The sequence below is a fragment of the Caretta caretta genome, chromosome 1, assembly GCF_965140235.1.
Source record: "Caretta caretta isolate rCarCar2 chromosome 1, rCarCar1.hap1, whole genome shotgun sequence".
Lineage (NCBI taxonomy): Eukaryota > Metazoa > Chordata > Testudines > Cheloniidae > Caretta > Caretta caretta.
This window is the reverse complement of record NC_134206.1, coordinates 193,771,510-193,785,656: the sequence shown is the minus strand read 5'-3', so window position 1 is coordinate 193,785,656 and position 14,147 is coordinate 193,771,510. Positions and strand designations below refer to the sequence as shown.

General features: G+C 40.9%; 1 long non-coding RNA gene across 2 annotated transcripts in view; it reads right to left on the bottom strand.

The window, feature by feature from the left end:
• LOC142068642 (uncharacterized) overlaps positions 1 to 14,147 on the bottom strand; it is a 282,297-nt gene that overhangs the window by 146,455 nt on the left and 121,695 nt on the right. For both annotated transcript variants that reach the window (XR_012664532.1, XR_012664533.1), the window contains one exon: positions 2,497 to 2,646. This is a non-coding gene — a long non-coding RNA (uncharacterized LOC142068642). The remainder of the gene's footprint in view (positions 1 to 2,496; positions 2,647 to 14,147) is intronic.

The window sequence follows — 14,147 nt, the reverse complement described above, 5'->3', positions numbered from 1 at the left end:
TGTGGAAGGAAATTTCATCAAAATTTCTCCCCTGTCTCCAACAAATATTTTAAAACCTTGTGTTGAGATTTAACTCCGAAAGTTTAAACTAGAAAAAGGGTGGGGGCGGACTTTCAGGAAGTTATAAACTCTGGAAAAAGGATATTTTAACACTCATTTTAATGTATTTCTTGTTAAGTTTCAAGAGACATGTATTTTAACACTCACAACAGTCTCTATGGAAAGTGTTCCGGTGTGGGAAACAAATGAGAAAGAAATCATAGCTGATACTGTTTTTAGCTGGGTGCCCCAAACTTCAGAAACCCACTTAGTTGACCACATTTAGTCTTTCCTTACACTAAATATTACTATTTTCTACAGTAGTAGTCTAGAGTATTAAGCAGTATCATCTCTACTGGGGTCACTGCAAAGTATTACAAAACTCTACAGAACTAATGCTCAGTGTTGCAACAATTCCCATTGTTTTCTGCAACAGTCTCTCTTTCTCAAATACTGCTTCACCTCCTTTTCACTTGGACTTTTTTCTCCTTTGTGATTCTTTTTTGTCAAGGAAGGGGTTTACCTCTATCCACATATCATATAACATGGCATTCAGACAAACATTATCCCGTAAGCATGGGGCTTGATATCAGACATTCTTTACATGTTACTGCAAACAAACATCATGCTTGTGCACCTCTGTTTCTCTAACCCTACCATTCCGCTGGAGCACTGATCAGAAAGTTAAACAAATGATACTCCACTTTTTTCCTCAGAAGTCAAACTGCAGCCGTCTTGTACGTATTAATTAAAAGATCCCTTGAGCCAGATGATCTTGATGCCAAATGCTAATGAATCCTGCATACTTCTCCTAACTTGGTTTAAGATTTGGGGATTTGATGGAGTATCTTTCAAAGGCAAGATGACACTGCTAGATTAGGTAATTCAGGACTCAGATAGAGATCCAATCTAAACTGTTGTCTATCCCCCTTTATGTCCTGAACAACTTCAACATATGCTGTCAGCTTTTATGCTGTAGCTAAAAGAGCTTTCAAGAGCAACTTTCAGAAGCCTGCAGTTGAGACAAGGAAACCCCCAAATCTCATCACTACTCTGACCTGTAGTTGACAGATTTATTGGCTAAGAACAGAATTCAATACAGAGAAGTCCCTTTTAAGGGTATGGCTCTCATATGCCTTGTTGTCAGCCAGAATTCCAGCATGATACACAATTAAAGAAGACCCTTACAAAGAAACAATTTGTCCAACTCAAACCTCCCTAGCCTTACCTTATTAGAGTGAAATCAGCAAAATTCACAAATTAGACACACAATTCTGTGGAGCAGGATTAGCAAGTGGTTTTTTCCAGTCACAGTGAGCTCAGTGCTTAATTTGTGCCAGGGCTTGCCAGGACTGAGCCCTGGCACCTCTAGGCTTGGCAATTCACTGCCCCGGCACCTCTGGGCTAGCTGCTTAAGTTATGAAAGTAAAACAATTGCTTGAGCCCCAGGACGTTTTGCATGACAAATTATGCACCGAATGAGCTTTAAAATACCTGCCAACATCCCACAGATAACCCAAAATCAAGACAATTCTGCTAATGTACCAATATTCTATGCATTTCTGTTCCCACAGTCTTCATTGCTACAGATATTTGCATGAAAACAGGATATCTGTCAGGAAGGAGACCTGTGCTCAACTTTGCAACTTCACTTCACAGGGTATCATGAACTTTTTTTCTTTGGTTTTATTCTATTTATTCTGGCTCCTCTTTAATTTTGGTTTGAGTTCTGAGTTTATATGAAACTAACAATGACTACAAATATGATAAACACCCAATAGCTGAGTTTCACTGCTTTGCATCAAGGCTAGGCAAGGTCACAAATTCCTCAAAAATTGTGGCAAAGCCATGTCTTCCGTAAACCCTAAGTTCCTCCTCAGCTGCATGATATACAGGGAGGGCAAGCCCCAGGCACCGCAGACAGGGCTGGCCAATTTCAGTGGCAATTCAACAGTGGGTCTTTCAGTCCCTCTCTTCCTTGTCAGCGACACTTTGGCGGCAGCTCAATCGCTCCGCTTCAGTCTTCTGCAGCAATTCAGTGGCGGGTCGTCCTGTCCTCTTCTTTCTTCAGCGGCATGACTTGTGTTTTTCTTTTTTTTTTTCTTCGCCGCTTGGGGCAGCAAAACTAACTTTTTTTTATGGAAGGGGCCCCCAAAATTGTTTCCTGAATCATCTGGGCGGCACTGATTATATACCCTTTAAATCAATTAGTTCCCATAGGAAACACCAATTTCCTGCAGAATATGTGGAATTTCAAGGATCTGAGAATAGAATTGGGGGAGGAGGGGTGGTGAATGAGGTTAGTCTGTGAACCTTAGCTAACCTTTCAACAATATGGCCAGTAGTTTAAGTCACAAGTAGCTAAGTTTCACATTTTGCTGCATTACTTAGTGCGAAACATGTCAATGTAATTCAATTCTGAACTGTTAAACAAATGATAACCTAATGATCTATTACCTGAATGTTAATGTAGATCCCAGTTTGCTGTTATCGTACCACTATATTCATTTTCCATTGGCGTGGGCGATTATTTTATGCAGATAAACATAAACACTGCCATTTGGAAAGATCTTCTTTAGGTTCAAGCATATGCCTTAGGAAAGCTACCTGTAGAGTAAAAAATAAAATAAAATGCAAATATTGAAGCTTAAAGTTTGGGAAACGCTCTTTGCCTTTTCAGTATCAGATAAGGAGAGTCTGGAGTCTATTCGACATTGGTGAGGCCTCATCTGGAGTACTGTGTCCAGTTTTGGGCCCCACACTTCAAGAAGGATGTGGATAAATTGGAGAGAGTCCAGCGAAGGGCAACAAAAATGATTAGGGGTCTGGAACACATGAGTTATGAGGAGAGGCTGAGGGAGCTGGGATTGTTTAGCCTGCAGAAGAGAAGAATGAGGGGGGATTTGATAGCTGCTTTCAACTACCTGAAAGGGGGTTCCAAAGAGGATGGCTCTAGACTGTTCTCAATGGTAGCAGATGACAGAACGAGGAGTAATGGTCTCAAGTTGCAGTGGGGGAGGTTTAGATTGGATATTAGGAAAAACTTTTTCACTAAGAGGGTGGTGAAACACTGGAATGCGTTACCTAGGGAGGTGGTAGAATCTCCTTCCTTAGAGGTTTTTAAGGTCAGGCTTGACAAAGCCCTGGCTGGGATGATTTAACTGGGATTTGGTCCTGCTTCGAGCAGGGGGTTGGACTAGATGACCTTCTGGGGTCCCTTCCAACCCTTATATTCTATGATTCTATGGAGAAGGCACCCACAGGTATCAAATCCCTTCACAGAAATATGTGAGTTTTATTTTAGAATTCAATGAACTTGAATCTAACTAGAGATGTTGCTTATCATTCTTATTTGGTTTATTTTAGTTTTCTGGTCAGTTTACTCTCAGTTTACTTCTTTTAAAAGACATTTTTGTGTTTCTTAACATTTTGACAGTGTATTTTTACACTTCATTTCGGAGACCTATAATGCAGATGAAATAAATGTCTAACCAACAATGCAGTAACTCAATTTCTAACCAGTCCCTTTTTCAATCAGGCATGCATGGAGGACCAATAGTGCTTCCTGCACCACTTCAAATACTTTCAGCCCTGTTGTTGATTATTCTAAACCCTCATCTCTCTAATGACTCAGTTCTTCATTTTGGGAGCATGCCTTATTGGGTATGTCTACAGCAAAGAAAAACCCATGGCTGGCCCATGTCAGCTGGCTTGGGCTGCAGGACCTTTTCATTGCTGCTCAGGCTGGAGCTCTGCGACCCTCCCAACCTACACAATGAGCCGTTAAGTACTCAAATGTCATGAAAATACTTGAACAAGTTTTTTCCCTAGCGTAAGTCCACTTTGTTCAGTGACTTACATGTAACATAAATTTAGTCCAGTACATCTGTGACAATGCCCTATGGATTATATGAAATAAAATGTCATTTCACTGTGGTGTCTTACCAACTTATAAAAATACATTAACCAGTTAAAAGAATGACAACGTGGGTGAGGTAATATCTTTTATTGGACCAATTTCTGTTGGTGAGAGAGACACTCATTCAAGCCACATAGAGCTCTTCTTCAGGTCTGGAAAGGGAACTCCCAGCATCACAGCAAAATGCAAAGTGGAACAGATAGTTTAGCATAAGTAGTCAGCACATATTGTAAGGCACCATTCAAGAATAGGTTTCAGAATAGTGACCTGTTGACACCTATATCTTATCTATCAATCCTCATCCTCAAAGGAAACTTTTCAAAAGAGGAGCCTGAGAGCTTAAATGCATTACGTTGCTAGACACTAAAAATCATGGACTGAACAGAGACAGTGGATTTATGGTTTATTACAACAATCTGTAACTCACTAACCCCCTGTTTTTATCCTATGACTGCAGAGATTTTAATGGATCCCTCTACCTAGAATGGTCCCTTACAATATACATGCTAGCTATTTACACTAAACAAAAATATTGCTCGGGCATGTAGGAATGAAATCAGGAGGGCCAAATCACACCTGGAGCTGCAGCTAGCAAGAGATGTTAAGAGTAACAAGAAGGGTTTCTTCAGGTATGTTGGCAACAAGAAGAAAGCCAAGGAAAGTGTGGGCCCCTTACTGAATGAGGGAGGCAACCTCGTGACACAGGATGTGGAAAAAGCTAATGTACTCAATGCTTTTTTTGCCTCTGTCTTCACGAACAAGGTCAGCTCCCAGACTGCTGCGCTGGGCATCATAGCATGGGGAGTAGGTGGCCAGCCCTCTGTGGAGATAGAGGTGGTTAGGGACTATTTAGAAAAGCTGGACGTGCACAAGTCCATGGGGCTGGACGCGTTGCATCCGAGAGTGCTAAAGGAATTGGCGGCTGTGATTGCAGAGCCATTGGCCATTATCTTTGAAAACTCATGGCAAATGGGGGGAAGTCCCGGATGACTGGAAAAAGGCTAATGTACTGCCAATCTTTAAAAAAGGGAAGAAGGAGGATCCTGGGAACTGCAGGCCACTCAGCCTCACCTCAGTCCCCGGAAAAATTATGGAGCAGGTCCTCAAGGAATCAATCCTGAAGCACTTACACGAGAGGAAAGTGATCAGGAACAGTCAGCATGGATTCACCAAGGGAAGGTCATGCCTGACTAAACTAATTGCCTTCTATGATGAGATTACTGGTTCTGTGGATGAAGGGAAAATAGTGGATGTATTGTTTCTTGACTTTAGCAAAGCTTTTGACACAGTCTCCCACAGTATTCTTGCCAGCAAGTTAAAGAAGTATGGGCTGGATGAATGCACTATAAGGTGGGTAGAAAGTTGGCTAGATTTTCGGGCTCAACGGGTAACGATCAATGGCTCCATGTCTAGTTGGCAGCCGGTATCAAGTGGAGTGCCCCAAGGGTCAGTCCTGGGGCCGGTTTTGTTCAATATCTTCATAAATGATCTGGAGGATGGTGTGGATTGCACTCTCAGCAAATTTGCGGATGATTCTAAACTAGGAGGAGTGGTAGATACGCTGAAGGGTAGGGATAGGATACAGAGGGACCTAGACAAACTGGAGGATTGGGCCAAAAGAAATCTGATGAGGTTCAACAAGGATAAGTGCAGGGTCCTGCACTTAGGACGGAAGAACCCAATGCACCGCTACAGACTAGGGACCGAATGCCTCGGCAGCAGTTCTGCGGAAAAGGACCTAGGGGTGACAGTGGACAAGAAGCTGGATATGAGCCAGCAGTGTGCCCTTGTTGCCAAGAAGGCCAATGGCATTTTGGGATGTATAAGTAGGGGCATAGCCAGCAGATCGAGGGACGTGATTGTTCCCCTCTATTCGACATTGGTGAGGCCTCATCTGGAGTACTGTGTCTAGTTTTGGGCCCCACACTACAAGAAGGATGTGGATAAATTGGAGAGAGTCCAGCGAAGGGCAACAAAAATGATTAGGGGACTGGAACACATGATTTATGAGGAGAGGCTGAGGGAACTGGGATTGTTTAGTCTGCGGAAGAGAAGAATGAGGGCGGATTTGATAGCTGCTTTCAACTACCTGAGAGGTGGTTCCAAAGAGGATGGTTCTAGACTATTCTCAGTGGTAGAAGAGGACAGGACAAGGAGTAATGGTCTCAAGTTGCACTGGGGGAGGTTTAGGTTGGATATTAGGAAAAACTTTTTCATTAGGAGGGTGGTGAAACACTGGAATGGGTTACCTAGGGAGGTGGTAGAATCTCCTTCCTAAGAAGTTTTTAAGGTCAGGCTTGACAAAGCCCTGGCTGGGATGATTTAATTGGGGATTGGTCCTCCTTTGAGCAGGGGGTTGGACTAGATGACCTCCTGAGGTCCCTTCCAACCCTGATATTCTATAATTCTATGATTCTATGTGGCATTTTGCTGTGACACTGGGAGGTTGCTACCAGCTCTTAATTTACTGAGATGGTCCCTTATGTTATACGCTACCATGAGTACACTCATTATAGGTCATTCAGGGTTAGCTGAAGAAGGCTATCAATAAAACGTTACATAAGATCAGAATAAACTAAGCAACTAAGTAACTTTTCCTAGTTACACTGTAGGAAGATCAAGTTTTACCATGTTTTACCAAACATCATGTGATTATATAATTAAGCCTGAGATTTATCTCGGTAACTTGGTTTCTATAGGGTGTTTTAATTATGGATTTCTTCAGATCTGGACTTTTTAAAATTGGATAACAAGTGATCAAATTATGGTTCAAATTAAACACATTTAATCAATGGCACACAATTCAACTATCTTCAAATCCTCCTTAGTATTCAGTCACCTGACTCTTGCCAAATTTCATACATTATAATGAAGGCAAATGAATAAACTTTGGGATATAAAATAAATTGAACTTATAAATCAACCAAGTTTAGTGTGTTCTGAATTGCAAACTGTGCAATAATCTGATTTAGGATGTGTATGGGAAGAAATATGTTAAATCAGACACAAACACTCTGGGAAATACTATACCCATTCAATTACATTTTTTGTATGATTTTTTTACTTACAAAACTATTTATAGCCATCTATACCTCCATGTGTGAAATTAAATATAAAATATTCATCTGTGTACACTGTACTCCATCCAAAACAACAATTAGGCCCCAATTCCATTCAAGAGTTATCCCTAAGTATCTTCATTCTTTCTTATTCATGTTTGGTTTTTTCTGTTCTATTGAAGAAACAAACTCTTTAGGCCAGTGAATTACTCCTATTAGGCCAACAGAACTTCGTTGGAATCAACTGAGTTGTACTACAGTAAAATTTAAGCCAGTGACCAATCAGATCATTCATCTACAGACAGACAGTTTTAAGTCTCTCCACGCTGGTTTTCAATATTTTAAATTTGAAGCTATATTTCTTAGTATCTTAGACAAGGGTCACAAAGTATGTTCTGTTAGCTAATTCAGTAGCTCTTAAAATGTTTCCCTGTGTGCATACAGAGTCTGATAAATTCTGCATTCTTTGAAATTTGTTTAATATTCATTTGAAATTCAGTATTTCCATCAGCCATTCCTACCAGTAAACTCATTCACTAGAAAATTATTGGGGGGAAAATGCAGACACACCTGAAGCAAGTTAGTTTATAAAACAAAAGGAATATTCACACTAAGTGTTTTGCCATGTTTACACTGTTCTAGTACTACATGCCAAAAATCTTAGCTAGGTAGCTGCCCCTTACATTTTCACTTACATGCCCGTGATAAAGGTCTCACAACATTTTATTTTAAGAAGTTGGACTACTGCTTAATTGTAATTTCAGTCTACATTCACTGGTTCAACGAGTTAAAAAATAACACTGGACAATGCCTTAAATCCTGCTTGGTCCCCTAAAGCTTAAATCATAGTGAACTTTACAAATTCCAAAGTCTGCTACCAGAGTGACTACTACATACAAAATCATTAGCTGTTGTCTTGTGGTGGGTAAGTTTGTAAACTTAGTATGGCCTGCAACTCTGTCTTCTGATGCAAGCTTGATGGCAGCACTCGGTTGCAATCACTTGGTACTGATGCTCAATACAGCTGGTTTATATTTTGAGCAGGGTATTTAATACAAGTTTGGCTAATTCCATTTTTTTGTGCAGCGTTCATTTTTGAATACTAGCGCCTGCTTTATGTTTGTGTTTTGAATAGTGAGATCTAGTGAAAAAGGACAGAAAAGGAACACTGGCTCCCTCTCTGGGTTGTGTAATGTTCAGCTAAGCATTGCAGCACACAGTCAGAGTAGGCCTAATTCCACATGGAAACCATGTGCAGTCAGGCGTGCATGCAACGTATAGGTCTGAAAGATCTCCCATTCAAGTCAATAGAACTATTACCTCACATGTGGCAAAAGTTGGCCCCAGGAGATGATCAGCTTCATTTCATGACACTCTCCATAATGTCAGTGCTGCAAATCATATTCGTATAAAATTAAGTTTAAGTGTAACTGCAACTTGAATGTATCCCCTTTGGACTTGAGCAGTTTGCTATACATTGTGACTGAACAAGCAGCGGACAACATAGGCATTGTGTCAGGAAGAATTTTGACAGCTTAATCCTGTACCACTTCACAAGCCATGTCAGAGGAGAACACTGCTTCATGGAAAATCCTGTGTCCACTCTGAAAAGTAAATAGCATCTTCAGCAGAAAATTTTCCTCCAAGCAAAAGCTTCTCTTTGCTTCTGAAAACTGTTCCTCCGAATGTATCAAATGAAAAAGGGATTTCATTTCTTTCCTCTCTCTCATTGGACAAATGGAAAACCACAATTCTCCATTCTTGTTTTTTGGGAGAGCCTGGGTGTAGCTACTTAAACATGCCTGGATTTAAAACAAATTCAGACTCCTGAATTATGCTTCCCTAAAACAATCAGTCTATAAGGCCATAAATGAGCTAGGCATCTTCTTGCAGAACCTTCCAACTGTATTTCCATCACTTCAAGTGATGCTTTTAAATATGAACATTGTAGAGCAGATTATTAAACCTGCCAAGGCACTGAGAAGTCTTTAAAATGTCCCATGTTACAGGGATGCCAGAACTAGAGCTAAGTGAAATTTTTTGACAAAACATTTTTTCCCACAGTGAAAAAAATGCAAATTTGGTGACACCGAAACTGTTAATAAATTAGTGTTTTGGTTGAAAAAAACTAAACAAAATCCCTACAAAATCAAAATGTTTCATTCTGAAAATTTTCAGAATGAAACATTTTGAATGTTTTGGTTCTTAGCATATTTTCATTTTTTCAAGTTTCCTTTAGTTTTGCTTTTGAACCATTCAGTGAAGGTTATATTGTCAAAATAGGAACAAAGCATTTCATTTAATTTTTTCTACTTTTGATTCACCTAAAACATTTTGGTTTTGGTTTGACCTGAAACACATTCTCTCTATTTTTCACAATTGCCAGTGAACTGACAAATGGTTTATTCGCTTAGCTCTAGCCAGAACTGTCCCTCCCTCCCTCACTCCCCCCCATAAATAAAAAAAGGTGGATAATAGTCACATTTGTTTACTTAACATTTTGAAACACACAATGCGTCCATAAATCTTGATTACTAAATTGGGAACTGTTATTTCAATGTAACTCATGTTTTCCAATGCTGGCCAAATAAGCAACAATTCCTCAAAGGATTTTGTCTTTAAAATATTCTAAACTGGCTAATTCCTGTACTGTGATCTAGCAGAACACGCACAGTGCACTAGGGAAAAATATGTTCATGTAGGGACATCCTCTGAGACACCAAGCAGCAGCTGTCAGAGTCAGATTTTAACTGTCACAACTGTATCTTACACGTTTTACATATCCACCGCTTAAATTGTCAAAAAAGGCTAATTTAATCTCTCAGAGGAGGCTATTATGTAGCATGGGAAATATTTTCTCACTGTTATGTTGCCATTTCTAGCAAAAACAAACATTTAATGGCTTACTGAGGGAATAAATTTACTAATTGACTACTCAGGGACTAGTTCCCTCACACCCTTTGGTTCAGCAGCACAGCACAGCCAAGTAGTGAGAGAAAGAAATTCACTCCTGTGGCAAAGGCCCATTTTGAGAATTAAGTGGACATAAGCTTTGTGCTGGCCTTCAGCACAGAGCAGAAATTCATATGTAGTCACCACCATGCAAAAAGCTATAATCTTCAACACCTTCCCATTTCTCCACAGGTAATTGACTTAATACTTCTAGTTTCTATAACTTCCTCCATCCAAGAATCTCAAAGCAATTGACTATCAAGGCTTGAAATACTTTCAAGAAAGGGAAGTATTATCATCCCCGATACATAGACAGAGAAGCTGAACCACAGTGAGGTTATTTTCCCCAAATTACATACCAAGTCATTGCAAATGAAGAATACAGACATTGCCTGAATTCCAGTCTCCTACTCTAACAGCTCATGCTACCCCTGAACTGACCTCAGCTTTGGACTAATGGCAAGTGGACATGAAGGTGGACATTGCAAAATGCTGGAGCACAGCTGAAAAAATCCTTCTAGTGAAGTGCAATTTAATTATCTCCAACTGAGCTATTATGTAACAGATATAGGTGAAAATTTTAGCTAATGTGAAACACTTTTTTGTAGCCCTTACCATAACTCAATGGCTTATGACCAGTTGAACTGGTGTGGTTCTGATGCACAGAGGATAGGACAAGGATCCCCCTTGCTTGTGGATAATGTTAGGAGAATGATGGTTCCATGGATTATGTGAACCCTCTCTGCCAACAGACTTGTGTGATGCAGCAATTGCACTAAAGTCCATGGAGTGCCTGGCTTCCATTTCACTTCTTGAGAGGGAAGAGTCCATCCTCCAATTCCCTGAAGCACACAGCCCATTAACTTAAGACAGATGCTGAGGAAATGCTTTTGTTTTAAGAACAGCATACTCTTCTGCTAAGCACACAAGATCAGGGGATAAACAAAACTGCTGACATTGGATTACAGCATTAAAACAGCATGTTGTACTGTGAGTATTTTTAAATCCTATGTTAACAGTACAAAATGTTGTATAGAGATGCCATTAGTGCTCCCTCCCTCACATCACATCACATCACATCAGCAATGGAGAAAATGGTAAATAAAGAAAATTATCTACCCTGATAATTAGGAAAAGGCAAAAAATACTAGAGGAGAAGGTCTTTTACATGAAGGGCAGAAACATTGACTAACATGAGATATTAAATGAATCAAATACAATAATTAAACAGGAAATAAACATTCTCTATTGCCAGTTTAGTTCATGACCATGACAAGTCACAGTGCTCTGTTCGAATACTTACTTACAGAGGGCCTGATTTCCTCCTCCATGGAGTTCTGACTGGTGAGGTTAACGGGTTAGACATATATGAGAGAAGAGAACAGGCCCAGCAAGTGTCTGGATGAATGCACACCTTATTTAAATACAACCTTTCTGCCAGATGGAGTCAGCAACAAAAAGCACCAGGTTCAGTTTTCAAGGTTTTTTTTTCTAAAGACTTAGCACTGGCTCTACCCCCACCTAGAGACCTGAGCACCTGAATACACCACCCTGGGCACCCTTGATATTCCCTCACTAGCAAGGACTGAGTCCAGGGGTTGAAACAAAGAACTGCATTTTGGGGATAAGGGGAGGCAATAGAATGAATTTTGGAAAACCAGCCATTAATGATCAACAAATTCAATGCTGTCAGTCTCCCAGGTGTCTTAACAGCAGTGCCAACGTCAGCCCTCCTTTGGCCATTGTGTGTGGACTGATGTGTTCTGCCACTTCCATCCTTCCCACTTACAGTTAGCTGTCCTGGGTTGAAGAAGTCCAAGGATTCTAGCAAATCAATGCTTTTGGGGCTGTTCTGGGGGCTCTACTACTGGGTATGAATCCTATACCAGAGTCCCTCAAGTTGGCTGCTGCTCTATGTGGTTTCAGTCAAAGCTGCCTAGCTCTGTGGCACCTGCTGCTGCTCTGTACCATCCATCACCTCAAAGGTGCTGCTGCGGCTCTGTGCTGTCATTGTTCTGAAGCTGTTCTACACCATCCACCATTTTGTAGCAGTCTCAGCTCCACTCTTAGAGAGCAATCAGTGGTATCGAGGATGCTTATCAGAGTCCTCACCACCAAAAAGGCACTCCCAGTAGAAGACAAGGGCCCTTTCCCCCGCTCTCTTTCCTTCCTTTGGCTCCGTCCATGTTCCCTTAACCCAACTGTGCCTGACTGCAGTCAGCCAGAGTGCTCCCAGGCATGTCATTATAGCTCCTTTGCCCCTTCATCACCCAACAAAGTCAACCGCGTTCATTTTCCCCCAAACTCAAAACGTAAACTGAATTTTAGCCAAAGTGCCCCAAATCATCACATAAAACTGAAATGCCAGTGAACCCTGGATCTCCAACAGTCACCCATGGATCCCCCTGCCCATCTGCAGTTCTGGGCCACTCTTCTCCCAGTTCACCAACAAATGACAATAGTGAGTTCTCTTCTCACCAAGGCTTCAGGCCACAGGGCTTATATCAAATTCTCAAATTTACATCTCTCTAGTCCTACTCCCCAACCTCCTGAGGCCTCTGCCTAAGCCTCCAGCAACATGCTCCTGTACGAACACTGCACAATAGGGCAGGTGCATTGTGGGGAAGTTTCTTCCCCCAAAATATTAGTTATTTGCTTCTGTTAGAGATATGGTGCCAGACTTGATTTATCAATAGTCTGATCACGCACCCACGAAGGCCATGCATCTTCTAGTTCCATCTTACCTTGCATCATTAGGTCTATCTATCTTTGACTGAGCACTAATGTCTCAGAGGGAATCTCTGACAATGAGTTTGAGGATCTGTGTTAGTGCCTTAGAAATTGTCATTAACTGCAACCCAGCTCTGGGGCTTCCAGATTGTAAAACCAAGATTTTAGTGTCACTATGACACAAAACACACCTTCAGACTCTCCTACTGAGGAGCTTCAACTGCCATGAAAAGTCGGCAGTGAAATTTTAAGCAGGAGGAACTTTCAACTTTAAGCAGATAGCTAAGAGAGAGCTTGGGTGCCTTAGACAAGTTGGTTAGCTGTGTGTGTATGAACACTGCATAAAGTAATGTTACGGGTAATCTATGGTGCATAAGTCTTCAGTTTATAAATGTGTTTATAACACTGTTCATCCCAAATAAGTCACAGTGTAAACACAGTACAAAAGTGAGCAGCAACCTTTGATCACAGATTCTGTTCGGTTGCGTACAGGTATGTTACAACAGCAGTTTGGAGAGTAAGTGGAGGGGAGGGAGGGAAATTTATGCCCAACGGTACAGTGGGATTGGAGTTGACATAACAGTCTACTTCCTGCTCAGTTTCTGGCATGCAACTCAAGTTATGCAGCTACTTCCCTGAGAGTATAAATAAACTCGATTTGATGCATTGTAATAAGATTTGCATTTCTACTGTGACTTCCATCCATAGATTTCAACGTAATACTGCAAGCATGGCAATAGGTAAGTATTAGCCCCATTTCGCAGATGAACAAACAGAAGAACAGAGAGGCTTAGTAATTTACTCAGGTCTTCAGATGAAATCTGGGACAAAATTGGGAACATAATCTGCCTCAACACACAGTTCTTTGCTTTAGCTACAAGAGTATGCTTAAGCAATTACCAAACCTTGGAATTTAATGGAGACACCTCTAGTTTGGCCTGAAGTGTCACGGAACCTTACAGGACAGCTAGTCAACTTCAATTTTCCATAATTATCTGTAATGGCAGTGTCTCTGGCAGTGCAGCACATAAAGCAATAGGTTCATCACTTCAAGTATAACAACCTATGCACCCCACTATCCCCTGGGATAGTGCTTGGGGTGTGCTACAGACCGCTGGGATCCAATCTGGATATGGATAGAGCCCTCTTTAATCTTTTTAATGAAGTAAATACTAATGGAAACTGTGTGATCATGGGAGACTTTAACTTCCCAGATATAGACTGGAGGACGAGTGCTAGTAATAATAATAGGGCTCAGATTTTCCTAGATGCGATAGCTGATGGATTCCTTCACCAAGTAGTTGCTGAACCGACAAGAGAGGATGCCATTTTAGATTTGTTTTTTGTGAGTAGTGAGGACCTCATAGAAGAAATGGTTGTATGGGATCATCTTGATTCGAGTGATCATGAGCTAATTCAGTTCAAACTGAACAGAAGGATAAACAAAA